We start from the raw sequence: 27,189 nt of genomic DNA on the forward strand, positions 1-27,189 counted from the left end.
TTGAAAATCCTGCGTGTTTTGAATTTTTTTTTTATCCATTCCCTACCTCAGCACACTTTTTTAGGGCAGGTGTCCTTTACAGCCCTGAGTCCTTGTGAATGGTAAGTGACCATTAGCTGTGGTTTAAAAGCTGCTCTTGTGGGAATCGGCCACAAGGCGGCAGCATTTCTCCTTTACCAAATCTGGTTACTAGGGCAACAGAGCCTTACTGGAAGTGGTGTTCTAGGTTGTAAATTAGAATGGAATGTGCGAGGAAAAAGCCCTTTAAGTTTATGTCTCATTACTTCTTGTTGGTATTTTTAACTTAATTTTTATTTTTTACCACAGCAAACTTGATTACAATGTTTTCTTTGTTCTAGGTGTGCAAGATGTGGTTCTTTCACACATATGCATATATCTATTCTTCTTCGGATCCTTTTCCCATGTCGGTTATGACACAATGTTGAGTAGTCTCCTCTTGGTATTGCGTAGGTCTTTGGTGATTATATATTTCACATGTGTTTGTATCTCTCTGTTAACCTCAATATGGTAATGTATCCAATCTCACACCTTTCCATTTGGTGAACCATAAGTTTTTTTAATGAAGCTATGATAGTGTTTCTCTGTGGAAATATCTTTGTTTGTATCATTTTTTAGGTAACACCTATATGTGATATGATAGGATATGGGGCTTTCGCTTTCTCACTTACTCCAAGTTGCGTGATTACTTCTAGACTCATCTATGGTGCTGCAAATGGCATTGTTTCATTTTTTCACAAGCTCATATTCCATCTGTACATGTAGCAGTCCTTCTTTGTCTGCCCATCTGTCGGTGGACTTTCTGGTTACTTCCATATCTTGGCTATGGGAATACTATGCAATGCAGATTTGCGTACCTGTGTCCTTCCAATTCTGTCTTCTTAGTTTATAGGTGCAGGAATAGGTCTGCTGGATCCTATGGTAGCTCAATGTTTACATTTTAAAGGCACCTCTATTCTGTTCTCTTTAGTGGCTCTTTCCAGGTTACGTCCCACATAAAGTTGAGGGTATGCATTTCTTCCCAGCACCTTCAGCATTTATTCTTTGTAGTTTTTGCTGATGGTTATTCTGAGTGGTGTGAGCTGATACCTCTTTGTGGTTGAATTTGCATGTGTCTCATAATGCGTTGAAATTGAGCTTTTAGACATGTCCTTTTTATTTTTCCAGCTGTGATTAGAGCTTATTTCTTCAAAGTGTTTTCTTAAAGTATGTGTCACCATTTGAAATATTTTGGCCATTATCTCCCTCAAGATATTTTGAGGGCAGGTTTCATTTACAGCCCCGCAGTACTTGTTCATATGAAGTGACCATTAGCTCAGGCTTTAAACCTGCTTTAGCAGGTAACGGCCAGAGAGCGGCAGCCTTTCTACGTTCCCCATGCTGGTACCAGGGAAACAGACCTACCGGCCAGTGGTGTTCTTCGGTTACAAACTAGAGTGCAATGTGCCCGGATAAACCCACAAATGTTGATGTCTCCTTGCTTTTGTTTGTTTTTAAATTTAATTTATATTTATTATTAGAGTAATATTCCATTGTGTACGTGGACCACTTCTTCTTGGTGCATTCCTCGGTTGATGGACATTTTCATTGCTTCCAAGTACTGACTATGGTAAATCTTGCTGGCGTACAGGTTTGCCAGCCTGTGACTTTTTGATTCTCATTTTCTCAGGTGATAGGCCAAGCAGTGGTTGTGATTGATTGACTGGTAGCTCAATGTTTCCCTGTTCAAAGCGCCTACATTGTGTTTTCATTAGTGGCTCTTTACATGCCCCCCCCTTACAACCGAGGGTACGCATTTCTCCACACTCCCTTCACCATTTATTTTTTGCAGCATTTTTCCTAATGGCCATTCTGACTGCTCTGTGCTGATAGGTTTTGTAATATGGGTATGCATGTCATTAAAATTTTTAAAATTCATCATATTCCTACGCCTTTGTCTTTTCTCTTAAAAGAAAAAACCGTGAGTACAATATAGCTCTTGAAATTGTCTTCTTCGAAGGTTGCCCTCTTTTGAATTTTTTGGTCGATTTTTGACCGCAGAAATTTTCTGGAGGGCGGGTGCCATTTACAGAACTGCAAGTTGGTGAAAATTTAGTGACCTTTTGCAGTGGGTTCAAAGCTGCTGTTGTGGGAAACGGCCTCAAGGAGGTAGCATTTCTCCATTCCCCAATCTGGGTACTAGGGCAGCAGAGCCTTTCTGGAAGTCATTGTCCTAGGTTGTAAATTAGAATGGAATTTGCCAGGAGAAATCCCCATAAGTTTATATCTCATTACTTCTTCTTGGTTTTTAAATTTTTTTTTTTTAATCTGGGTAAATTTAGAACATTGTCTGTCCTAGGTGTACACATTCTGGTTCATTTGTACATTATGCATGTCTATGAATGTACAGATCCTCTTCCCATGTAAAATATTACAGTGTTCCGTCGACCTCCCTTGCTATATGTTCGGTCTTTTTGATACATGGATATAATATGTATTTGTATATGTATAGTAACACTAATCTTCATTTCTCAATTTCCCCCCTCCTTTCCTTTTAGATGAGCATAGTTTGTTTTCTAAGCCTGTGAGTGTCTTTCTCTTTGGAAATATGTTCATCTGTGTCAGTTATTAGATAATGCCATAAGTGATAATATAGGCTATAGGTCTTTGGCTTTCCGACCTACTTCATGTTTTGTGATTATCTCCAGGCTCATCTATGGTGCCTCAAAGAGCAGTGCTTCAAGGTTTTCCATGGCTAATATTCCATTGTGTACATGGACCACTTCTTCTTGGTGCATTCCTCTGTTGATGGACATGTCCGTTGCTTCCAAGTGTTGCCTATGGTAAATATTGCTGGAGTGCAGGATTGCCAGCCTGTGATTATTGATTTTCATTTTCTCAGGTGATAGACCCAGCAGTGGGTATGATTGATTGACTGCTATGGTAGCTCAACGTTTACCTTTTCAAGGCACCTCAATTGTCCTTTCATTAGTGACTCTTACCACGTCCCCCTTAGAATCGAGGGGACGCATTTCTCCACAATCACGTCAGCATATATTGTTTGCAGGATTTTTGTTGATGGCCATTCTGACTGGTGTGAGCTGATAGGTTTTTGTAATTTGGGTTTACATGCCTGTCAAAATTCCTACAATTCATCATTTGTCCACGCCTTTTTCTTTTCTGTTAAAAGAAAAAAGAAAAAAACTGTGAGTATAATATACCTCTTCAAATTTTCTTTTTAGAAGGTTGCACTCTAGAATTTTTTGGTCGATTTTCGACCTCAGTATTTTTTGGAGGGCAGGTGCCATTTACAGAACTGCCATTGGTGAATATTTAGTGACCTTTGGCAGTGGGTTTAAAGCTGCTGTTGTGGGAAACGGCCACAAGGATGCAGCATTTCTCCATTCCCAAATCTGGGTACTAGGGCAGCAGAGCCGTTCTGGAAGTCGTTTGCCTAGGTTGTAAATTTGGATGGAATGTGCCAGGAAAACCCCCCATAAGTTTATGTCTCATTACACCTAGTTCGTTGTTTTAATTTTTTCAATTGGGGTAATGGTTAGAATGTTGCTTGTCCAAGGTGTACACACTCTGGTCCATCTACATATTCTATATACCTATTTATGTAGAGATCCTCTTCCCCTGTAAATTATTACAGAGTGTTCCGTAAACCTTCCTTGCTATAGGGTCGGTCTTTTTGATATATGTATATAATATGTATCTGTATACATATGGTAACGCTAATCTTCATTTATCCATCCCCCCCACCTTTCCTTTTAGATAAGCATAGTTTTTTTTTTTTTTTAAATAAGTCTGTGATTGACTTTCTTTGTGGAAATATGTTCATTTGTGTCCGTTATTAGATAACGCCTATAAGTGATATCATAGGATATAGGACTTTTGCTTTCCGACTTACCTCATGTTCTGTGATTATCTCCAAGATCATCTATGGTGCCTCAAAGAGCAGTGTTTCACTGTTTTCCATGCCTAGTATTCATTGTCTACTTGGACCTCCACTTCTTCTTTATCCTTTCATCTGTTGATGGACATTTTGGTTGCTTCACTGTCTTGTCTATTGTGAATAAGGCTGCAGTGCAGCTTTTGCAACCCGGGTCTTCTTCATTCTGGTCTTCTCAGGTGAGAGGCCCATTGGTGCGCCTGCTGGATTGAATGGTACCTCAGTTTTTCCTTTTCAACGCAGCTCCTTTCTGTTCTCATTATTAGCGTTTAACCCTTTTACATCTCACCAGCAGCTAGAGGATACACAGTTCTCTAAAACCTCTTCAGCATTTATTGTTTGTAGACTTTTTGCCAATGGTCAGTCGACTGGTGTGAGTTGAAAACTTTTTGTAGATTAGATTGCATGAGTCTAATACTTCCTGAGGTGGAACTTTTATCCATTTTCCTTTCTTTAAAAAGAGAGTGAGTAAAACTTACCTCTTTATACTATCTTGAAAATCCTGCGTGTTTTGAATTTTTTTTTATCCATTCCCTACCTCAGCACACTTTTTTAGGGCAGGTGTCCTTTACAGCCCTGAGTCCTTGTGAATGGTAAGTGACCATTAGCTGTGGGTTAAAAGCTGCTCTTGTGGGAATCGGCCACAAGGCGGCAGCATTTCTCCTTTACCAAATCTGGTTACTAGGGCAACAGAGCCTTACTGGAAGTGGTGTTCTAGGTTGTAAATTAGAATGGAATGTGCGAGGAAAAAGCCCTTTAAGTTTATGTCTCATTACTTCTTGTTGGTATTTTTAACTTAATTTTTATTTTTTACCACAGCAAACTTGATTACAATGTTTTCTTTGTTCTAGGTGTGCAAGATGTGGTTCTTTCACACATATGCATATATCTATTCTTCTTCGGATCCTTTTCCCATGTCGGTTATGACACAATGTTGAGTAGTCTCCTCTTGGTATTGCGTAGGTCTTTGGTGATTATATATTTCACATGTGTTTGTATCTCTCTGTTAACCTCAATATGGTAATGTATCCAATCTCACACCTTTCCATTTGGTGAACCATAAGTTTTTTTAATGAAGCTATGATAGTGTTTCTCTGTGGAAATATCTTTGTTTGTATCATTTTTTAGGTAACACCTATATGTGATATGATAGGATATGGGTCTTTCGCTTTCTCACTTACTCCAAGTTGCGTGATTACTTCTAGACTCATCTATGGTGCTGCAAATGGCATTGTTTCATTTTTTCACAAGCTCATATTCCATCTGTACATGTAGCAGTCCTTCTTTGTCCGCCCATCTGTCGGTGGACTTTCTGGTTACTTCCATATCTTGGCTATGGGAATACTATGCAATGCAGATTTGCGTACCTGTGTCCTTCCAATTCTGTCTTCTTAGTTTATAGGTGCAGGAATAGGTCTGCTGGATCCTATGGTAGCTCAATGTTTACATTTTAAAGGCACCTCTATTCTGTTCTCTTTAGTGGCTCTTTCCAGGTTACGTCCCACATAAAGTTGAGGGTATGCATTTCTTCCCAGCACCTTCAGCATTTATTCTTTGTAGTTTTTGCTGATGGTTATTCTGAGTGGTGTGAGCTGATACCTCTTTGTGGTTGAATTTGCATGTGTCTCATAATGCGTTGAAATTGAGCTTTTAGACATGTCCTTTTTATTTTTCCAGCTGTGATTAGAGCTTATTTCTTCAAAGTGTTTTCTTAAAGTATGTGTCACCATTTGAAATATTTTGGCCATTATCTCCCTCAAGATATTTTGAGGGCAGGTTTCATTTACAGCCCTGCAGTACTTGTTCATATGAAGTGACCATTAGCTCAGGCTTTAAACCTGCTTTTGCAGGTAACGGCCAGAGAGCGGCAGCCTTTCTACGTTCCCCATGCTGGTACCAGGGAAACAGACCTACCGGCCAGTGGTGTTCTTCGGTTATAAACTAGAGTGCAATGTGCCCGGATAAACCCACAAATGTTGATGTCTCCTTGCTTTTGTTTGTTTTTAAATTTAATTTATATTTATTATTAGAGTAATATTCCATTGTGTACGTGGACCACTTCTTCTTGGTGCATTCCTCGGTTGATGGACATTTTCATTGCTTCCAAGTACTGACTATGGTAAATCTTGCTGGCGTACAGGTTTGCCAGCCTGTGACTTTTTGATTCTCATTTTCTCAGGTGATAGGCCAAGCAGTGGTTGTGTTTGATTGACTGGTAGCTCAATGTTTCCCTGTTCAAAGCGCCTACATTGTGTTTTCATTAGTGGCTCTTTACATGCCCCCCCCTTACAACCGATGGTACGCATTTCTCCACACTCCCTTCACTATTTATTTTTTGCAGCATTTTTCCTAATGGCCATTCTGACTGCTCTGAGCTGATAGGTTTTGTAATATGGGTATGCATGTCATTAAAATTTTTAAAATTCATCATATTCCTACGCCTTTGTCTTTTCTCTTAAAAGAAAAAAAACTTGAGTACAATATAGCTCTTGAAATTGTCTTCTTCGAAGGTTGCCCTCTTTTGAATTTTTTGGTCGATTTTTGACCGCAGAAATTTTCTGGAGGGCGGGTGCCATTTACAGAACTGCGAGTTGGTGAAAATTTAGTGACCTTTTGCAGTGGGTTCAAAGCTGCTGTTGTGGGAAACGGCCACAAGGAGGTAGCATTTCTCCATTCCCCAATCTGGGTACTAGGGCAGCAGAGCCTTTCTGGAAGTCATTGTCCTAGGTTGTAAATTAGAATGGAATTTGCCAGGAGAAATCCCCATAAGTTTATGTCTCATTACTTCTTCTTGGTTTTTAAATTTTTTTTTTAATCTGGGTAAAGTTTAGAACATTGTCTGTCCTAGGTGTACACAATCTGGTTCATTTGTACATTATGTATGTCTATGAATGTACGGATCCTCTTCCCATGTAAAATATTACAGTGTTCCGTCGACCTCCCTTGCTATATGTTCGGTCTTTTTGATACATGGATATAATATGTATTTGTATATGTATAGTAACACTAATCTTCATTTCTCAATTTCCCCCCTCCTTTCCTTTTAGATGAGCATAGTTTGTTTTCTAAGCCTGTGAGTGTCTTTCCCTTTGGAAATATGTTCATCTGTGTCAGTTATTAGATAATGCCATAAGTGATAATATAGGCTATAGGTCTTTGGCTTTCCGACCTACTTCATGTTTTGTGATTATCTCCAGGCTCATCTATGGTGCCTCAAAGAGCAGTGCTTCAAGGTTTTCCATGGCTAATATTCCATTGTGTACATGGACCACTTCTTCTTGGTGCATTCCTCTGTTGATGGACATGTCCGTTGCTTCCAAGTGTTGCCTATGGTAAATATTGCTGGAGTGCAGGATTGCCAGCCTGTGATTATTGATTTTCATTTTCTCAGGTGATAGACCCAGCAGTGGGTATGATTGATTGACTGCTATGGTAGCTCAACGTTTACCTTTTCAAGGCACCTCAATTGTCCTTTCATTAGTGACTCTTACCACGTCCCCCTTAGAATCGAGGGGATACATTTCTCCACAATCACGTCAGCATATATTGTTTGCAGGATTTTTGTTGATGGCCATTCTGACTGGTGTGAGCTGATAGGTTTTTGTAATTTGGGTTTACATGCCTGTCAAAATTCCTACAATTCATCATTTGTCCACGCCTTTTTCTTTTCTGTTAAAAGAAAAAAGAAAAAAAGTGTGAGTATAATATAACTCTTCAAATTTTCTTTTTGGAAGGTTGCACTCTAGAATTTTTTGGTCGATTTTCGACCTCAGTATTTTTTGGAGGGCAGGTGCCATTTACAGAACTGCCATTGGTGAATATTTAGTGACTTTTGGCAGTGGGTTTAAAGCTGCTGTTGTGGGAAACGGCCACAAGGATGCAGCATTTCTCCATTCCCAAATCTGGGTACTAGGGCAGCAGAGCCGTTCTGGAAGTCGTTTGCCTAGGTTGTAAATTTGGATGGAATGTGCCAGGAAAACCCCCCATAAGTTTATGTCTCATTACTCCTAGTTCGTTGTTTTAATTTTTTCAATTGGGGTAATGTTTAGAATGTTGCTTGTCCAAGGTGTACACACTCTGGTTCATCTACATATTCTATATACCTATTTATGTAGAGATCCTCTTCCCCTGTAAATTATTACAGAGTGTTCTGTAAACCTTCCTTGCTATAGGGTCGGTCTTTTTGATATATGTATATAATATGTATCTGTATACATATGGTAACGCTAATCTTCATTTATCCATCCCCCCCAACTTTCCTTTTAGATAAGCATAGTTTCTTTTTTTAAATAAGTCTGTGATTGACTTTCTTTGTGGAAATATGTTCATTTGTGTCCGTTATTAGATAACGCCTATAAGTGATATCATAGGATATAGGACTTTTGCTTTCCGACTTACCTCATGTTCTGTGATTATCTCCAAGATCATCTATGGTGCCTCAAAGAGCAGTGTTTCACTGTTTTCCATGGCTAGTATTCATTGTCTACATGGACCATCACTTCTTCTTTATCCTTTCATCTGTTGATGGACATTTTGGTTGCTTCACTGTCTTGTCTATTGTGAATAAGGCTGCAGTGCAGCTTTTGCAACCCGGGTCTTCTTCATTCTGGTCTTCTCAGGTGAGAGGCCCATTGGTGCGCCTGCTGGATTGAATGGTACCTCAGTTTTTCCTTTTCAACGCAGCTCCTTTCTGTTCTCATTATTAGCGTTTAACCCTTTTACATCTCACCAGCAGCTAGAGGATACACAGTTCTCTAAAACCTCTTCAGCATTTATTGTTTGTAGACTTTTTGCCAATGGTCAGTCGACTGGTGTGAGTTGAAAACTTTTTGTAGATTAGATTGTATGAGTCTAATACTTCCTGAGGTGGAACTTTTATCCATTTTCCTTTCTTTAAAAAGAGAGTGAGTAAAACTTACCTCTTTATACTATCTTGAAAATCCTGCGTGTTTTGAATTTTTTTTTTATCCATTCCCTACCTCAGCACACTTTTTTAGGGCAGGTGTCCTTTACAGCCCTGAGTCCTTGTGAATGGTAAGTGACCATTAGCTGTGGGTTAAAAGCTGCTCTTGCGGGAATCGGCCACAAGGCGGCAGCATTTCTCCTTTACCAAATCTGGTTACTAGGGCGACAGAGCCTTACTGGAAGTGGTGTTCTAGGTTGTAAATTAGAATGGAATGTGCGAGGAAAAAGCCCTTTAAGTTTATGTCTCATTACTTCTTGTTGGTATTTTTAACTTAATTTTTATTTTTTACCACAGCAAACTTGATTACAATGTTTTCTTTGTTCTAGGTGTGCAAGATGTGGTTCTTTCACACATATGCATATATCTATTCTTCTTCGGATCCTTTTCCCATGTCGGTTATGACACAATGTTGAGTAGTCTCCTCTTGGTATTGCGTAGGTCTTTGGTGATTATATATTTCACATGTGTTTGTATCTCTCTGTTAACCTCAATATGGTAATGTATCCAATCCTCACACCTTTCCATTTGGTGAACCATAAGTTTTTTTAATGAAGCTATGATAGTGTTTCTCTGTGGAAATATCTTTGTTTGTATCATTTTTTAGGTAACACCTATATGTGATATGATAGGATATGGGTATTTCGCTTTCTCACTTACTCCAAGTGGCGTGATTACTATTAGACTCATTTATGGTGCTGCAAATGGCATTGTTTCATTTTTTCACAAGCTCATATTCCATCTGTACATGTAGCAGTTCTTCTTTGTCCGCCCATCTGTCGGTGGACTTTTTGGTTACTTCCATATCTTGGCTATGGGAATACTATGCAATGCAGATTTGCGTACCTGTGTCCTTCCAATTCTGTCTTCTTAGTTTATAGGTGCAGGAATAGGTCTGCTGGATCCTATGGTAGCTCAATGTTTACATTTTAAAGGCACCTCTATTCTGTTCTCTTTAGTGGCTCTTTCCAGGTTACGTCCCACATAAAGTTGAGGGTATGCATTTCTTCCCAGCACCTTCAGCATTTATTCTTTGTAGTTTTTGCTGATGGTTATTCTGAGTGGTGTGAGCTGATACCTCTTTGTGGTTGAATTTGCATGTGTCTCATAATGCATTGAAATTGAGCTTTTAGACATGTCCTTTTTATTTTTCCAGCTGTGATTAGAGCTTATTTCTTCAAAGTGTTTTCTTAAAGTATGTGTCACCATTTGAAATATTTTGGCCATTATCTCCCTCAAGATATTTTGAGGGCAGGTTTCATTTACAGCCCCGCAGTACTTGTTCATATGAAGTGACCATTAGCTCAGGCTTTAAACCTGCTTTAGCAGGTAACGGCCAGAGAGCGGCAGCCTTTCTACGTTCCCCATGCTGGTACCAGGGAAACAGACCTACCGGCCAGTGGTGTTCTTCGGTTATAAACCAGAGTGCAATGTGCCCGGATAAACCCACAAATGTTGATGTCTCCTTGCTTTTGTTTGTTTTTAAATTTAATTTATATTTATTATTAGAGTAATATTCCATTGTGTACGTGGACCACTTCTTCTTGGTGCATTCCTCGGTTGATGGACATTTTCATTGCTTCCAAGTGCTGACTATGGTAAATCTTGCTGGCGTACAGGTTTGCCAGCCTGTGACTTTTTGATTCTCATTTTCTCAGGTGATAGGCCAAGCAGTGGTTGTGATTAATTGACTGGTAGCTCAATGTTTCCCTGTTCAAAGCGCCTACATTGTGTTTTCATTAGTGGCTCTTTACATGCCGCCCCCTTACAACCGAGGGTACGCATTTCTCCACACTCCCTTCACTATTTATTTTTAGCAGCATTTTTCCTAATGACCATTCTGACTGCTCTGAGCTGATAGGTTTTGTAATATGGGTATGCATGTCATTAAAATTTTTAAAATTCATCATATTCCTACGCCTTTGTCTTTTCTCTTAAAAGAAAAAAAACTTGAGTACAATATAGCTCTTGAAATTGTCTTCTTCGAAGGTTGCCCTCTTTTGAATTTTTTGGTCGATTTTTGACCGCAGAAATTTTCTGGAGGGCGGGTGCCATTTACAGAACTGCGAGTTGGTGAAAATTTAGTGACCTTTTGCAGTGGGTTCAAAGCTGCTGTTGTGGGAAAAGGCCACAGGGAGGTAGCATTTCTCCATTCCCCAATCTGGGTACTAGGGCAGCAGAGCCTTTCTGGAAGTCATTGTCCTAGGTTGTAAATTAGAATGGAATTTGCCAGGAGAAATCCCCATAAGTTTATGTCTCATTACTTCTTCTTGGTTTTTAAATTTTTTTTTTAATCTGGGTAAAGTTTAGAACATTGTCTGTCCTAGGTGTACACAATCTGGTTCATTTGTACATTATGTATGTCTATGAATGTACGGATCCTCTTCCCATGTAAAATATTACAGTGTTCCGTCGACCTCCCTTGCTATATGTTCGGTCTTTTTGATACATGGATATAATATGTATTTGTATATGTATAGTAACACTAATCTTCATTTCTCAATTTCCCCCCTCCTTTCCTTTTAGATGAGCATAGTTTGTTTTCTAAGCCTGTGAGTGTCTTTCCCTTTGGAAATATGTTCATCTGTGTCAGTTATTAGATAATGCCATAAGTGATAATATAGGCTATAGGTCTTTGGCTTTCCGACCTACTTCATGTTTTGTGATTATCTCCAGGCTCATCTATGGTGCCTCAAAGAGCAGTGCTTCAAGGTTTTCCATGGCTAATATTCCATTGTGTACATGGACCACTTCTTCTTGGTGCATTCCTCTGTTGATGGACATGTCCGTTGCTTCCAAGTGTTGCCTATGGTAAATATTGCTGGAGTGCAGGATTGCCAGCCTGTGATTATTGATTTTCATTTTCTCAGGTGATAGACCCAGCAGTGGGTATGATTGATTGACTGCTATGGTAGCTCAACGTTTACCTTTTCAAGGCACCTCAATTGTCCTTTCATTAGTGACTCTTACCACATCCCCCTTAGAATCGAGGGGATACATTTCTCCACAATCACGTCAGCATATATTGTTTGCAGGATTTTTGTGGATGGCCATTCTGACTGGTGTGAGCTGATAGGTTTTTGTAATTTGGGTTTACATGCCTGTCAAAATTCCTACAATTCATCATTTGTCCACGCCTTTTTCTTTTCTGTTAAAAGAAAAAAGAAAAAAAGTGTGAGTATAATATAACTCTTCAAATTTTCTTTTTGGAAGGTTGCACTCTAGAATTTTTTGGTCGATTTTCGACCTCAGTATTTTTTGGAGGGCAGGTGCCATTTACAGAACTGCCATTGGTGAATATTTAGTGACTTTTGGCAGTGGGTTTAAAGCTGCTGTTGTGGGAAACGGCCACAAGGATGCAGCATTTCTCCATTCCCAAATCTGGGTACTAGGGCAGCAGAGCCGTTCTGGAAGTCGTTTGCCTAGGTTGTAAATTTGGATGGAATGTGCCAGGAAAACCCCCCATAAGTTTATGTCTCATTACTCCTAGTTCGTTGTTTTAATTTTTTCAATTGGGGTAATGTTTAGAATGTTGCTTGTCCAAGGTGTACACACTCTGGTTCATCTACATATTCTATATACCTATTTATGTAGAGATCCTCTTCCCCTGTAAATTATTACAGAGTGTTCTGTAAACCTTCCTTGCTATAGGGTCGGTCTTTTTGATATATGTATATAATATGTATCTGTATACATATGGTAACGCTAATCTTCATTTATCCATCCCCCCCAACTTTCCTTTTAGATAAGCATAGTTTCTTTTTTTAAATAAGTCTGTGATTGACTTTCTTTGTGGAAATATGTTCATTTGTGTCCGTTATTAGATAACGCCTATAAGTGATATCATAGGATATAGGACTTTTGCTTTCCGACTTACCTCATGTTCTGTGATTATCTCCAAGATCATCTATGGTGCCTCAAAGAGCAGTGTTTCACTGTTTTCCATGGCTAGTATTCATTGTCTACATGGACCATCACTTCTTCTTTATCCTTTCATCTGTTGATGGACATTTTGGTTGCTTCACTGTCTTGTCTATTGTGAATAAGGCTGCAGTGCAGCTTTTGCAACCCGGGTCTTCTTCATTCTGGTCTTCTCAGGTGAGAGGCCCATTGGTGCGCCTGCTGGATTGAATGGTACCTCAGTTTTTCCTTTTCAACGCAGCTCCTTTCTGTTCTCATTATTAGCGTTTAACCCTTTTACATCTCACCAGCAGCTAGAGGATACACAGTTCTCTAAAACCTCTTCAGCATTTATTGTTTGTAGACTTTTTGCCAATGGTCAGTCGACTGGTGTGAGTTGAAAACTTTTTGTAGATTAGATTGTATGAGTCTAATACTTCCTGAGGTGGAACTTTTATCCATTTTCCTTTCTTTAAAAAGAGAGTGAGTAAAACTTACCTCTTTATACTATCTTGAAAATCCTGCGTGTTTTGAATTTTTTTTTTATCCATTCCCTACCTCAGCACACTTTTTTAGGGCAGGTGTCCTTTACAGCCCTGAGTCCTTGTGAATGGTAAGTGACCATTAGCTGTGGGTTAAAAGCTGCTCTTGCGGGAATCGGCCACAAGGCGGCAGCATTTCTCCTTTACCAAATCTGGTTACTAGGGCGACAGAGCCTTACTGGAAGTGGTGTTCTAGGTTGTAAATTAGAATGGAATGTGCGAGGAAAAAGCCCTTTAAGTTTATGTCTCATTACTTCTTGTTGGTATTTTTAACTTAATTTTTATTTTTTACCACAGCAAACTTGATTACAATGTTTTCTTTGTTCTAGGTGTGCAAGATGTGGTTCTTTCACACATATGCATATATCTATTCTTCTTCGGATCCTTTTCCCATGTCGGTTATGACACAATGTTGAGTAGTCTCCTCTTGGTATTGCGTAGGTCTTTGGTGATTATATATTTCACATGTGTTTGTATCTCTCTGTTAACCTCAATATGGTAATGTATCCAATCCTCACACCTTTCCATTTGGTGAACCATAAGTTTTTTTAATGAAGCTATGATAGTGTTTCTCTGTGGAAATATCTTTGTTTGTATCATTTTTTAGGTAACACCTATATGTGATATGATAGGATATGGGTATTTCGCTTTCTCACTTACTCCAAGTGGCGTGATTACTATTAGACTCATTTATGGTGCTGCAAATGGCATTGTTTCATTTTTTCACAAGCTCATATTCCATCTGTACATGTAGCAGTTCTTCTTTGTCCGCCCATCTGTCGGTGGACTTTTTGGTTACTTCCATATCTTGGCTATGGGAATACTATGCAATGCAGATTTGCGTACCTGTGTCCTTCCAATTCTGTCTTCTTAGTTTATAGGTGCAGGAATAGGTCTGCTGGATCCTATGGTAGCTCAATGTTTACATTTTAAAGGCACCTCTATTCTGTTCTCTTTAGTGGCTCTTTCCAGGTTACGTCCCACATAAAGTTGAGGGTATGCATTTCTTCCCAGCACCTTCAGCATTTATTCTTTGTAGTTTTTGCTGATGGTTATTCTGAGTGGTGTGAGCTGATACCTCTTTGTGGTTGAATTTGCATGTGTCTCATAATGCATTGAAATTGAGCTTTTAGACATGTCCTTTTTATTTTTCCAGCTGTGATTAGAGCTTATTTCTTCAAAGTGTTTTCTTAAAGTATGTGTCAACATTTGAAATATTTTGGCCATTATCTCCCTCAAGATATTTTGAGGGCAGGTTTCATTTACAGCCCCGCAGTACTTGTTCATATGAAGTGACCATTAGCTCAGGCTTTAAACCTGCTTTAGCAGGTAACGGCCAGAGAGCGGCAGCCTTTCTACGTTCCCCATGCTGGTACCAGGGAAACAGACCTACCGGCCAGTGGTGTTCTTCGGTTATAAACCAGAGTGCAATGTGCCCGGATAAACCCACAAATGTTGATGTCTCCTTGCTTTTGTTTGTTTTTAAATTTAATTTATATTTATTATTAGAGTAATATTCCATTGTGTACGTGGACCACTTCTTCTTGGTGCATTCCTCGGTTGATGGACATTTTCATTGCTTCCAAGTGCTGACTATGGTAAATCTTGCTGGCGTACAGGTTTGCCAGCCTGTGACTTTTTGATTCTCATTTTCTCAGGTGATAGGCCAAGCAGTGGTTGTGATTAATTGACTGGTAGCTCAATGTTTCCCTGTTCAAAGCGCCTACATTGTGTTTTCATTAGTGGCTCTTTACATGCCGCCCCCTTACAACCGAGGGTACGCATTTCTCCACACTCCCTTCACTATTTATTTTTAGCAGCATTTTTCCTAATGACCATTCTGACTGCTCTGAGCTGATAGGTTTTGTAATATGGGTATGCATGTCATTAAAATTTTTAAAATTCATCATATTCCTACGCCTTTGTCTTTTCTCTTAAAAGAAAAAAAACTTGAGTACAATATAGCTCTTGAAATTGTCTTCTTCGAAGGTTGCCCTCTTTTGAATTTTTTGGTCGATTTTTGACCGCAGAAATTTTCTGGAGGGCGGGTGCCATTTACAGAACTGCGAGTTGGTGAAAATTTAGTGACCTTTTGCAGTGGGTTCAAAGCTGCTGTTGTGGGAAACGGCCACAAGGAGGTAGCATTTCTCCATTCCCCAATCTGGGTACTAGGGCAGCAGAGCCTTTCTGGAAGTCATTGTCCTAGGTTGTAAATTAGAATGGAATTTGCCAGGAGAAATCCCCATAAGTTTATGTCTCATTACTTCTTCTTGGTTTTTAAATTTTTTTTTTAATCTGGGTAAAGTTTAGAACATTGTCTGTCCTAGGTGTACACAATCTGGTTCATTTGTACATTATGTATGTCTATGAATGTACGGATCCTCTTCCCATGTAAAATATTACAGTGTTCCGTCGACCTCCCTTGCTATATGTTCGGTCTTTTTGATACATGGATATAATATGTATTTGTATATGTATAGTAACACTAATCTTCATTTCTCAATCTCCCCCCTCCTTTCCTTTTAGATGAGCATAGTTTGTTTTCTAAGCCTGTGAGTGTCTTTCCCTTTGGAAATATGTTCATCTGTGTCAGTTATTAGATAATGCCATAAGTGATAATATAGGCTATAGGTCTTTGGCTTTCCGACCTACTTCATGTTTTGTGATTATCTCCAGGCTCATCTATGGTGCCTCAAAGAGCAGTGCTTCAAGGTTTTCCATGGCTAATATTCCATTGTGTACATGGACCACTTCTTCTTGGTGCATTCCTCTGTTGATGGACATGTCCGTTGCTTCCAAGTGTTGCCTATGGTAAATATTGCTGGAGTGCAGGATTGCCAGCCTGTGATTATTGATTTTCATTTTCTCAGGTGATAGACCCAGCAGTGGATATGATTGATTGACTGCTATGGTAGCTCAACGTTTACCTTTTCAAGGCACCTCAATTGTCCTTTCATTAGTGACTCTTACCACGTCCCCCTTAGAATCGAGGGGACACATTTCTCCACAATCACGTCAGCATATATTGTTTGCAGGATTTTTGTTGATGGCCATTCTGACTGGTGTGAGCTGTTAGGTTTTTGTAATTTGGGTTTACATGCCTGTCAAAATTCCTACAATTCATCATTTGTCCACGCCTTTTTCTTTTCTGTTAAAAGAAAAAAGAAAAAAAGTGTGAGTATAATATAACTCTTCAAATTTTCTTTTTGGAAGGTTGCACTCTAGAATTTTTTGGTCGATTTTCGACCTCAGTATTTTTTGGAGGGCAGGTGCCATTTACAGAACTGCCATTGGTGAATATTTAGTGACTTTTGGCAGTGGGTTTAAAGCTGCTGTTGTGGGAAACGGCCACAAGGATGCAGCATTTCTCCATTCCCAAATCTGGGTACTAGGGCAGCAGAGCCGTTCTGGAAGTCGTTTGCCTAGGTTGTAAATTTGGATGGAATGTGCCAGGAAAACCCCCTATAAGTTTATGTCTCATTACTCCTAGTTCGTTGTTTTAATTTTTTCAATTGGGGTAATGGTTAGAATGTTGCTTGTCCAAGGTGTACACACTCTGGTTCATCTACATATTCTATATACCTATTTATGTAGAGATCCTCTTCCCCTGTAAATTATTACAGAGTGTTCTGTAAACCTTCCTTGCTATAGGGTCGGTCTTTTTGATATATGTATATAATATGTATCTGTATACATATGGTAACGCTAATCTTCATTTATCCATCCCCCCCAACTTTCCTTTTAGATAAGCATAGTTTCTTTTTTTAAATAAGTCTGTGATTGACTTTCTTTGTGGAAATATGTTCATTTGTGTCCGTTATTAGATAACGCCTATAAGTGATATCATAGGATATAGGACTTTTGCTTTCCGACTTACCTCATGTTCTGTGATTATCTCCAAGATCATCTATGGTGCCTCAAAGAGCAGTGTTTCACTGTTTTCCATGGCTAGTATTCATTGTCTACATGGACCATCACTTCTTCTTTATCCTTTCATCTGTTGATGGACATTTTGGTTGCTTCACTGTCTTGTCTATTGTGAATAAGGCTGCAGTGCAGCTTTTGCAACCCGGGTCTTCTTCATTCTGGTCTTCTCAGGTGAGAGGCCCATTGGTGCGCCTGCTGGATTGAATGGTACCTCAGTTTTTCCTTTTCAACGCAGCTCCTTTCTGTTCTCATTATTAGCGTTTAACCCTTTTACATCTCACCAGCAGCTAGAGGATACACAGTTCTCTAAAACCTCTTCAGCATTTATTGTTTGTAGACTTTTTGCCAATGGTCAGTCGACTGGTGTGAGTTGAAAACTTTTTGTAGATTAGATTGTATGAGTCTAATACTTCCTGAGGTGGAACTTTTATCCATTTTCCTTTCTTTAAAAAGAGAGTGAGTAAAACTTACCTCTTTATACTATCTTGAAAATCCTGCGTGTTTTGAATTTTTTTTTTATCCATTCCCTACCTCAGCACACTTTTTTAGGGCAGGTGTCCTTTACAGCCCTGAGTCCTTGTGAATGGTAAGTGACCATTAGCTGTGGGTTAAAAGCTGCTCTTGCGGGAATCGGCCACAAGGCGGCAGCATTTCTCCTTTACCAAATCTGGTTACTAGGGCAACAGAGCCTTACTGGAAGTGGTGTTCTAGGTTGTAAATTAGAATGGAATGTGCGAGGAAAAAGCCCTTTAAGTTTATGTCTCATTACTTCTTGTTGGTATTTTTAACTTAATTTTTATTTTTTACCACAGCAAACTTGATTACAATGTTTTCTTTGTTCTAGGTGTGCAAGATGTGGTTCTTTCACACATATGCATATATCTATTCTTCTTCGGATCCTTTTCCCATGTCGGTTATGACACAATGTTGAGTAGTCTCCTCTTGGTATTGCGTAGGTCTTTGGTGATTATATATTTCACATGTGTTTGTATCTCTCTGTTAACCTCAATATGGTAATGTATCCAATCCTCACACCTTTCCATTTGGTGAACCATAAGTTTTTTTAATGAAGCTATGATAGTGTTTCTCTGTGGAAATATCTTTGTTTGTATCATTTTTTAGGTAACACCTATATGTGATATGATAGGATATGGGTATTTCGCTTTCTCACTTACTCCAAGTGGCGTGATTACTATTAGACTCATTTATGGTGCTGCAAATGGCATTGTTTCATTTTTTCACAAGCTCATATTCCATCTGTACATGTAGCAGTTCTTCTTTGTCCGCCCATCTGTCGGTGGACTTTTTGGTTACTTCCATATCTTGGCTATGGGAATACTATGCAATGCAGATTTGCGTACCTGTGTCCTTCCAATTCTGTCTTCTTAGTTTATAGGTGCAGGAATAGGTCTGCTGGATCCTATGGTAGCTCAATGTTTACATTTTAAAGGCACCTCTATTCTGTTCTCTTTAGTGGCTCTTTCCAGGTTACGTCCCACATAAAGTTGAGGGTATGCATTTCTTCCCAGCACCTTCAGCATTTATTCTTTGTAGTTTTTGCTGATGGTTATTCTGAGTGGTGTGAGCTGATACCTCTTTGTGGTTGAATTTGCATGTGTCTCATAATGCGTTGAAATTGAGCTTTTAGACATGTCCTTTTTATTTTTCCAGCTGTGATTAGAGCTTATTTCTTCAAAGTGTTTTCTTAAAGTATGTGTCACCATTTGAAATATTTTGGCCATTATCTCCCTCAAGATATTTTGAGGGCAGGTTTCATTTACAGCCCCGCAGTACTTGTTCATATGAAGTGACCATTAGCTCAGGCTTTAAACCTGCTTTAGCAGGTAACGGCCAGAGAGCGGCAGCCTTTCTACGTTCCCCATGCTGGTACCAGGGAAACAGACCTACCGGCCAGTGGTGTTCTTCGGTTATAAACCAGAGTGCAATGTGCCCGGATAAACCCACAAATGTTGATGTCTCCTTGCTTTTGTTTGTTTTTAAATTTAATTTATATTTATTATTAGAGTAATATTCCATTGTGTACGTGGACCACTTCTTCTTGGTGCATTCCTCGGTTGATGGACATTTTCATTGCTTCCAAGTGCTGACTATGGTAAATCTTGCTGGCGTACAGGTTTGCCAGCCTGTGACTTTTTGATTCTCATTTTCTCAGGTGATAGGCCAAGCAGTGGTTGTGATTAATTGACTGGTAGCTCAATGTTTCCCTGTTCAAAGCGCCTACATTGTGTTTTCATTAGTGGCTCTTTACATGCCGCCCCCTTACAACCGAGGGTACGCATTTCTCCACACTCCCTTCACTATTTATTTTTAGCAGCATTTTTCCTAATGACCATTCTGACTGCTCTGAGCTGATAGGTTTTGTAATATGGGTATGCATGTCATTAAAATTTTTAAAATTCATCATATTCCTACGCCTTTGTCTTTTCTCTTAAAAGAAAATAAACTTGAGTACAATATAGCTCTTGAAATTGTCTTCTTCGAAGGTTGCCCTCTTTTGAATTTTTTGGTCGATTTTTGACCGCAGAAATTTTCTGGAGGGCGGGTGCCATTTACAGAACTGCGAGTTGGTGAAAATTTAGTGACCTTTTGCAGTGGGTTCAAAGCTGCTGTTGTGGGAAACGGCCACAAGGAGGTAGCATTTCTCCATTCCCCAATCTGGGTACTAGGGCAGCAGAGCCTTTCTGGAAGTCATTGTCCTAGGTTGTAAATTAGAATGGAATTTGCCAGGAGAAATGCCCATAAGTTTATGTCTCATTACTTCTTCTTGGTTTTTAAATTTTTTTTTTAATCTGGGTAAAGTTTAGAACATTGTCTGTCCTAGGTGTACACAATCTGGTTCTTTTGTACATTATGTATGTCTATGAATGTACGGATCCTCTTCCCATGTAAAATATTACAGTGTTCCGTCGACCTCCCTTGCTATATGTTCGGTCTTTTTGATACATGGATATAATATGTATTTGTATATGTATAGTAACACTAATATTCATTTCTCAATTTCCCCCCTCCTTTCCTTTTAGATGAGCATAGTTTGTTTTCTAAGCCTGTGAGTGTCTTTCTCTATGGAAATATGTTCATCTGTGTCAGTTATTAGATAATGCCATAAGTGATAATATAGGCTATAGGTCTTTGGCTTTCCGACCTACTTCATGTTTTGTGATTATCTCCAGGCTCATCTATGGTGCCTCAAAGAGCAGTGCTTCAAGGTTTTCCATGGCTAATATTCCATTGTGTACATGGACCACTTCTTCTTGGTGCATTCCTCTGTTGATGGACATGTCCGTTGCTTCCAAGTGTTGCCTATGGTAAATATTGCTGGAGTGCAGGATTGCCAGCCTGTGATTATTGATTTTCATTTTCTCAGGTGATAGACCCAGCAGTGGGTATGATTGATTGACTGCTATGGTAGCTCAACGTTTACCTTTTCAAGGCACCTCAATTGTCCTTTCATTAGTGACTCTTACCACGTCCCCCTTAGAATCGAGGGGATGCATTTCTCCACAATCACGTCAGCATATATTGTTTGCAGGATTTTTGTTGATGGCCAATCTGACTGGTGTGAGCTGATAGGTTTTTGTAATTTGGGTTTACATGCCTGTCAAAATTCCTACAATTCATCATTTTTCCACGCCTTTTTCTTTTCTGTTAAAAGAAAAAAGAAAAAAAGTGTGAGTATAATATACCTCTTCAAATTTTCTTTTTGGAAGGTTGCACTCTAGAATTTTTTGGTCGATTTTCGACCTCAGTATTTTTTGGAGGGCAGGTGCCATTTACAGAACTGCCATTGGTGAATATTTAGTGACTTTTGGCAGTGGGTTTAAAGCTGCTGTTGTGGGAAACGGCCACAAGGATGCAGCATTTCTCCATTCCCAAATCTGGGTACTAGGGCAGCAGAGCCGTTCTGGAAGTCGTTTGCCTAGGTTGTAAATTTGGATGGAATGTGCCAGGAAAACCCCCTATAAGTTTATGTCTCATTACTCCTAGTTCGTTGTTTTAATTTTTTCAATTGGGGTAATGGTTAGAATGTTGCTTGTCCAAGGTGTACACACTCTGGTTCATCTACATATTCTATATACCTATTTATGTAGAGATCCTCTTCCCCTGTAAATTATTACAGAGTGTTCTGTAAACCTTCCTTGCTATAGGGTCGGTCTTTTTGATATATGTATATAATATGTATCTGTATACATATGGTAACGCTAATCTTCATTTATCCATCCCCCCCAACTTTCCTTTTAGATAAGCATAGTTTCTTTTTTTAAATAAGTCTGTGATTGACTTTCTTTGTGGAAATATGTTCATTTGTGTCCGTTATTAGATAACGCCTATAAGTGATATCATAGGATATAGGACTTTTGCTTTCCGACTTACCTCATGTTCTGTGATTATCTCCAAGATCATCTATGGTGCCTCAAAGAGCAGTGTTTCACTGTTTTCCATGGCTAGTATTCATTGTCTACATGGACCATCACTTCTTCTTTATCCTTTCATCTGTTGATGGACATTTTGGTTGCTTCACTGTCTTGTCTATTGTGAATAAGGCTGCAGTGCAGCTTTTGCAACCCGGGTCTTCTTCATTCTGGTCTTCTCAGGTGAGAGGCCCATTGGTGCGCCTGCTGGATTGAATGGTACCTCAGTTTTTCCTTTTCAACGCAGCTCCTTTCTGTTCTCATTATTAGCGTTTAACCCTTTTACATCTCACCAGCAGCTAGAGGATACACAGTTCTCTAAAACCTCTTCAGCATTTATTGTTTGTAGACTTTTTGCCAATGGTCAGTCGACTGGTGTGAGTTGAAAACTTTTTGTAGATTAGATTGTATGAGTCTAATACTTCCTGAGGTGGAACTTTTATCCATTTTCCTTTCTTTAAAAAGAGAGTGAGTAAAACTTACCTCTTTATACTATCTTGAAAATCCTGCGTGTTTTGAATTTTTTTTTTATCCATTCCCTACCTCAGCACACTTTTTTAGGGCAGGTGTCCTTTACAGCCCTGAGTCCTTGTGAATGGTAAGTGACCATTAGCTGTGGGTTAAAAGCTGCTCTTGTGGGAATCGGCCACAAGGCGGCAGCATTTCTCCTTTACCAAATCTGGTTACTAGGGCAACAGAGCCTTACTGGAAGTGGTGTTCTAGGTTGTAAATTAGAATGGAATGTGCGAGGAAAAAGCCCTTTAAGTTTATGTCTCATTACTTCTTGTTGGTATTTTTAACTTAATTTTTATTTTTTACCACAGCAAACTTGATTACAATGTTTTCTTTGTTCTAGGTGTGCAAGATGTGGTTCTTTCACACATATGCATATATCTATTCTTCTTCGGATCCTTTTCCCATGTCGGTTATGACACAATGTTGAGTAGTCTCCTCTTGGTATTGCGTAGGTCTTTGGTGATTATATATTTCACATGTGTTTGTATCTCTCTGTTAACCTCAATATGGTAATGTATCCAATCCTCACACCTTTCCATTTGGTGAACCATAAGTTTTTTTAATGAAGCTATGATAGTGTTTCTCTGTGGAAATATCTTTGTTTGTATCATTTTTTAGGTAACACCTATATGTGATATGATAGGATATGGGTATTTCGCTTTCTCACTTACTCCAAGTGGCGTGATTACTATTAGACTCATTTATGGTGCTGCAAATGGCATTGTTTCATTTTTTCACAAGCTCATATTCCATCTGTACATGTAGCAGTTCTTCTTTGTCCGCCCATCTGTCGGTGGACTTTTTGGTTACTTCCATATCTTGGCTATGGGAATACTATGCAATGCAGATTTGCGTACCTGTGTCCTTCCAATTCTGTCTTCTTAGTTTATAGGTGCAGGAATAGGTCTGCTGGATCCTATGGTAGCTCAATGTTTACATTTTAAAGGCACCTCTATTCTGTTCTCTTTAGTGGCTCTTTCCAGGTTACGTCCCACATAAAGTTGAGGGTATGCATTTCTTCCCAGCACCTTCAGCATTTATTCTTTGTAGTTTTTGCTGATGGTTATTCTGAGTGGTGTGAGCTGATACCTCTTTGTGGTTGAATTTGCATGTGTCTCATAATGCGTTGAAATTGAGCTTTTAGACATGTCCTTTTTATTTTTCCAGCTGTGATTAGAGCTTATTTCTTCAAAGTGTTTTCTTAAAGTATGTGTCACCATTTGAAATATTTTGGCCATTATCTCCCTCAAGATATTTTGAGGGCAGGTTTCATTTACAGCCCCGCAGTACTTGTTCATATGAAGTGACCATTAGCTCAGGCTTTAAACCTGCTTTAGCAGGTAACGGCCAGAGAGCGGCAGCCTTTCTACGTTCCCCATGCTGGTACCAGGGAAACAGACCTACCGGCCAGTGGTGTTCTTCGGTTATAAACCAGAGTGCAATGTGCCCGGATAAACCCACAAATGTTGATGTCTCCTTGCTTTTGTTTGTTTTTAAATTTAATTTATATTTATTATTAGAGTAATATTCCATTGTGTACGTGGACCACTTCTTCTTGGTGCATTCCTCGGTTGATGGACATTTTCATTGCTTCCAAGTGCTGACTATGGTAAATCTTGCTGGCGTACAGGTTTGCCAGCCTGTGACTTTTTGATTCTCATTTTCTCAGGTGATAGGCCAAGCAGTGGTTGTGATTAATTGACTGGTAGCTCAATGTTTCCCTGTTCAAAGCGCCTACATTGTGTTTTCATTAGTGGCTCTTTACATGCCGCCCCCTTACAACCGAGGGTACGCATTTCTCCACACTCCCTTCACTATTTATTTTTAGCAGCATTTTTCCTAATGACCATTCTGACTGCTCTGAGCTGATAGGTTTTGTAATATGGGTATGCATGTCATTAAAATTTTTAAAATTCATCATATTCCTACGCCTTTGTCTTTTCTCTTAAAAGAAAATAAACTTGAGTACAATATAGCTCTTGAAATTGTCTTCTTCGAAGGTTGCCCTCTTTTGAATTTTTTGGTCGATTTTTGACCGCAGAAATTTTCTGGAGGGCGGGTGCCATTTACAGAACTGCGAGTTGGTGAAAATTTAGTGACCTTTTGCAGTGGGTTCAAAGCTGCTGTTGTGGGAAACGGCCACAAGGAGGTAGCATTTCTCCATTCCCCAATCTGGGTACTAGGGCAGCAGAGCCTTTCTGGAAGTCATTGTCCTAGGTTGTAAATTAGAATGGAATTTGCCAGGAGAAATGCCCATAAGTTTATGTCTCATTACTTCTTCTTGGTTTTTAAATTTTTTTTTTAATCTGGGTAAAGTTTAGAACATTGTCTGTCCTAGGTGTACACAATCTGGTTCTTTTGTACATTATGTATGTCTATGAATGTACGGATCCTCTTCCCATGTAAAATATTACAGTGTTCCGTCGACCTCCCTTGCTATATGTTCGGTCTTTTTGATACATGGATATAATATGTATTTGTATATGTATAGTAACACTAATATTCATTTCTCAATTTCCCCCCTCCTTTCCTTTTAGATGAGCATAGTTTGTTTTCTAAGCCTGTGAGTGTCTTTCTCTATGGAAATATGTTCATCTGTGTCAGTTATTAGATAATGCCATAAGTGATAATATAGGCTATAGGTCTTTGGCTTTCCGACCTACTTCATGTTTTGTGATTATCTCCAGGCTCATCTATGGTGCCTCAAAGAGCAGTGCTTCAAGGTTTTCCATGGCTAATATTCCATTGTGTACATGGACCACTTCTTCTTGGTGCATTCCTCTGTTGATGGACATGTCCGTTGCTTCCAAGTGTTGCCTATGGTAAATATTGCTGGAGTGCAGGATTGCCAGCCTGTGATTATTGATTTTCATTTTCTCAGGTGATAGACCCAGCAGTGGGTATGATTGATTGACTGCTATGGTAGCTCAACGTTTACCTTTTCAAGGCACCTCAATTGTCCTTTCATTAGTGACTCTTACCACGTCCCCCTTAGAATCGAGGGGATGCATTTCTCCACAATCACGTCAGCATATATTGTTTGCAGGATTTTTGTTGATGGCCAATCTGACTGGTGTGAGCTGATAGGTTTTTGTAATTTGGGTTTACATGCCTGTCAAAATTCCTACAATTCATCATTTTTCCACGCCTTTTTCTTTTCTGTTAAAAGAAAAAAGAAAAAAAGTGTGAGTATAATATACCTCTTCAAATTTTCTTTTTGGAAGGTTGCACTCTAGAATTTTTTGGTCGATTTTCGACCTCAGTATTTTTTGGAGGGCAGGTGCTATTTACAGAACTGCCATTGGTGAATATTTAGTGACCTTTGGCAGTGGGTTTAAAGCTGCTGTTGTGGGAAACGGCCACAAGGATGCAGCATTTCTCCATTCCCAAATCTGGGTACTAGGGCAGCAGAGCCGTTCTGGAAGTCGTTTGCCTAGGTTGTAAATTTGGATGGAATGTGCCAGGAAAACCCCCCATAAGTTTATGTCTCATTACTCCTAGTTCGTTGTTTTAATTTTTTCATTTGGGGTAATGGTTAGAATGTTGCTTGTCCAAGGTGTACACACTCTGGTTCATCTACATATTCTATAAACCTATTTATGTAGAGATCCTCTTCCCCTGTAAATTATTACAGAGTGTTCCGTAAACCTTCCTTGCTATAGGGTCGGTCTTTTTGATATATGTATATAATATGTATTTGTATACATATGGTAACGCTAATCTTCATTTATCCATCCCCCCCAACTTTCCTTTTAGATAAGCATAGTTTTTTTTTTTTTTAATAAGTCTGTGATTGACTTTCTTTGTGGAAATATGTTCATTTGTGTCCGTTATTAGATAACGCCTATAAGTGATATCATAGGATATAGGACTTTTGCTTTCCGACTTACCTCATGTTCTGTGATTATCTCCAAGATCATCTATGGTGCCTCAAAGAGCAGTGTTTCACTGTTTTCCATGCCTAGTATTCATTGTCTACATGGACCACCACTTCTTCTTTATCCTTTCATCTGTTGATGGACATTTTGGTTGCTTCACTGTCTTGTCTATTGTGAATAAGGCTGCAGTGCAGCTTTTGCAACCCGGGTCTTCTTCATTCTGGTCTTCTCAGGTGAGAGGCCCATTGGTGCGCCTGCTGGATTGAATGGTACCTCAGTTTTTCCTTTTCAACGCAGCTCCTTTCTGTTCTCATTATTAGCGTTTAACCCTTTTACATCTCACCAGCAGCTAGAGGATACACAGTTCTCTAAAACCTCTTCAGCATTTATTGTTTGTAGACTTTTTGCCAATGGTCAGTCGACTGGTGTGAGTTGAAAACTTTTTGTAGATTAGATTGCATGAGTCTAATACTTCCTGAGGTGGAACTTTTATCCATTTTCCTTTCTTTAAAAAGAGAGTGAGTAAAACTTACCTCTTTATACTATCTTGAAAATCCTGCGTGTTTTGATTTTTTTTTTTTATCCATTCCCTACCTCAGCACACTTTTTTAGGGCAGGTGTCCTTTACAGCCCTGAGTCCTTGTGAATGGTAAGTGACCATTAGCTGTGGGTTAAAAGCTGCTCTTGTGGGAATCGGCCACAAGGCGGCAGCATTTCTCCTTTACCAAATCTGGTTAATAGGGCAACAGAGCCTTACTGGAAGTGGTGTTCTAGGTTGTAAATTAGAATGGAATGTGCGAGGAAAAAGCCCTTTAAGTTTATGTCTCATTACTTCTTGTTGGTATTTTTAACTTAATTTTTATTTTTTACCACAGCAAACTTGATTACAATGTTTTCTTTGTTCTAGGTGTGCAAGATGTGGTTCTTTCACACATATGCATATATCTATTCTTCTTCGGATCCTTTTCCCATGTCGGTTATGACACAATGTTGAGTAGTCTCCTCTTGGTATTGCGTAGGTCTTTGGTGATTATATATTTCACATGTGTTTGTATCTCTCTGTTAACCTCAATATGGTAAT

Source organism: Eschrichtius robustus, chromosome 7 (genome assembly GCF_028021215.1).
Source record: "Eschrichtius robustus isolate mEscRob2 chromosome 7, mEscRob2.pri, whole genome shotgun sequence".
NCBI lineage: Eukaryota > Metazoa > Chordata > Mammalia > Artiodactyla > Eschrichtiidae > Eschrichtius > Eschrichtius robustus.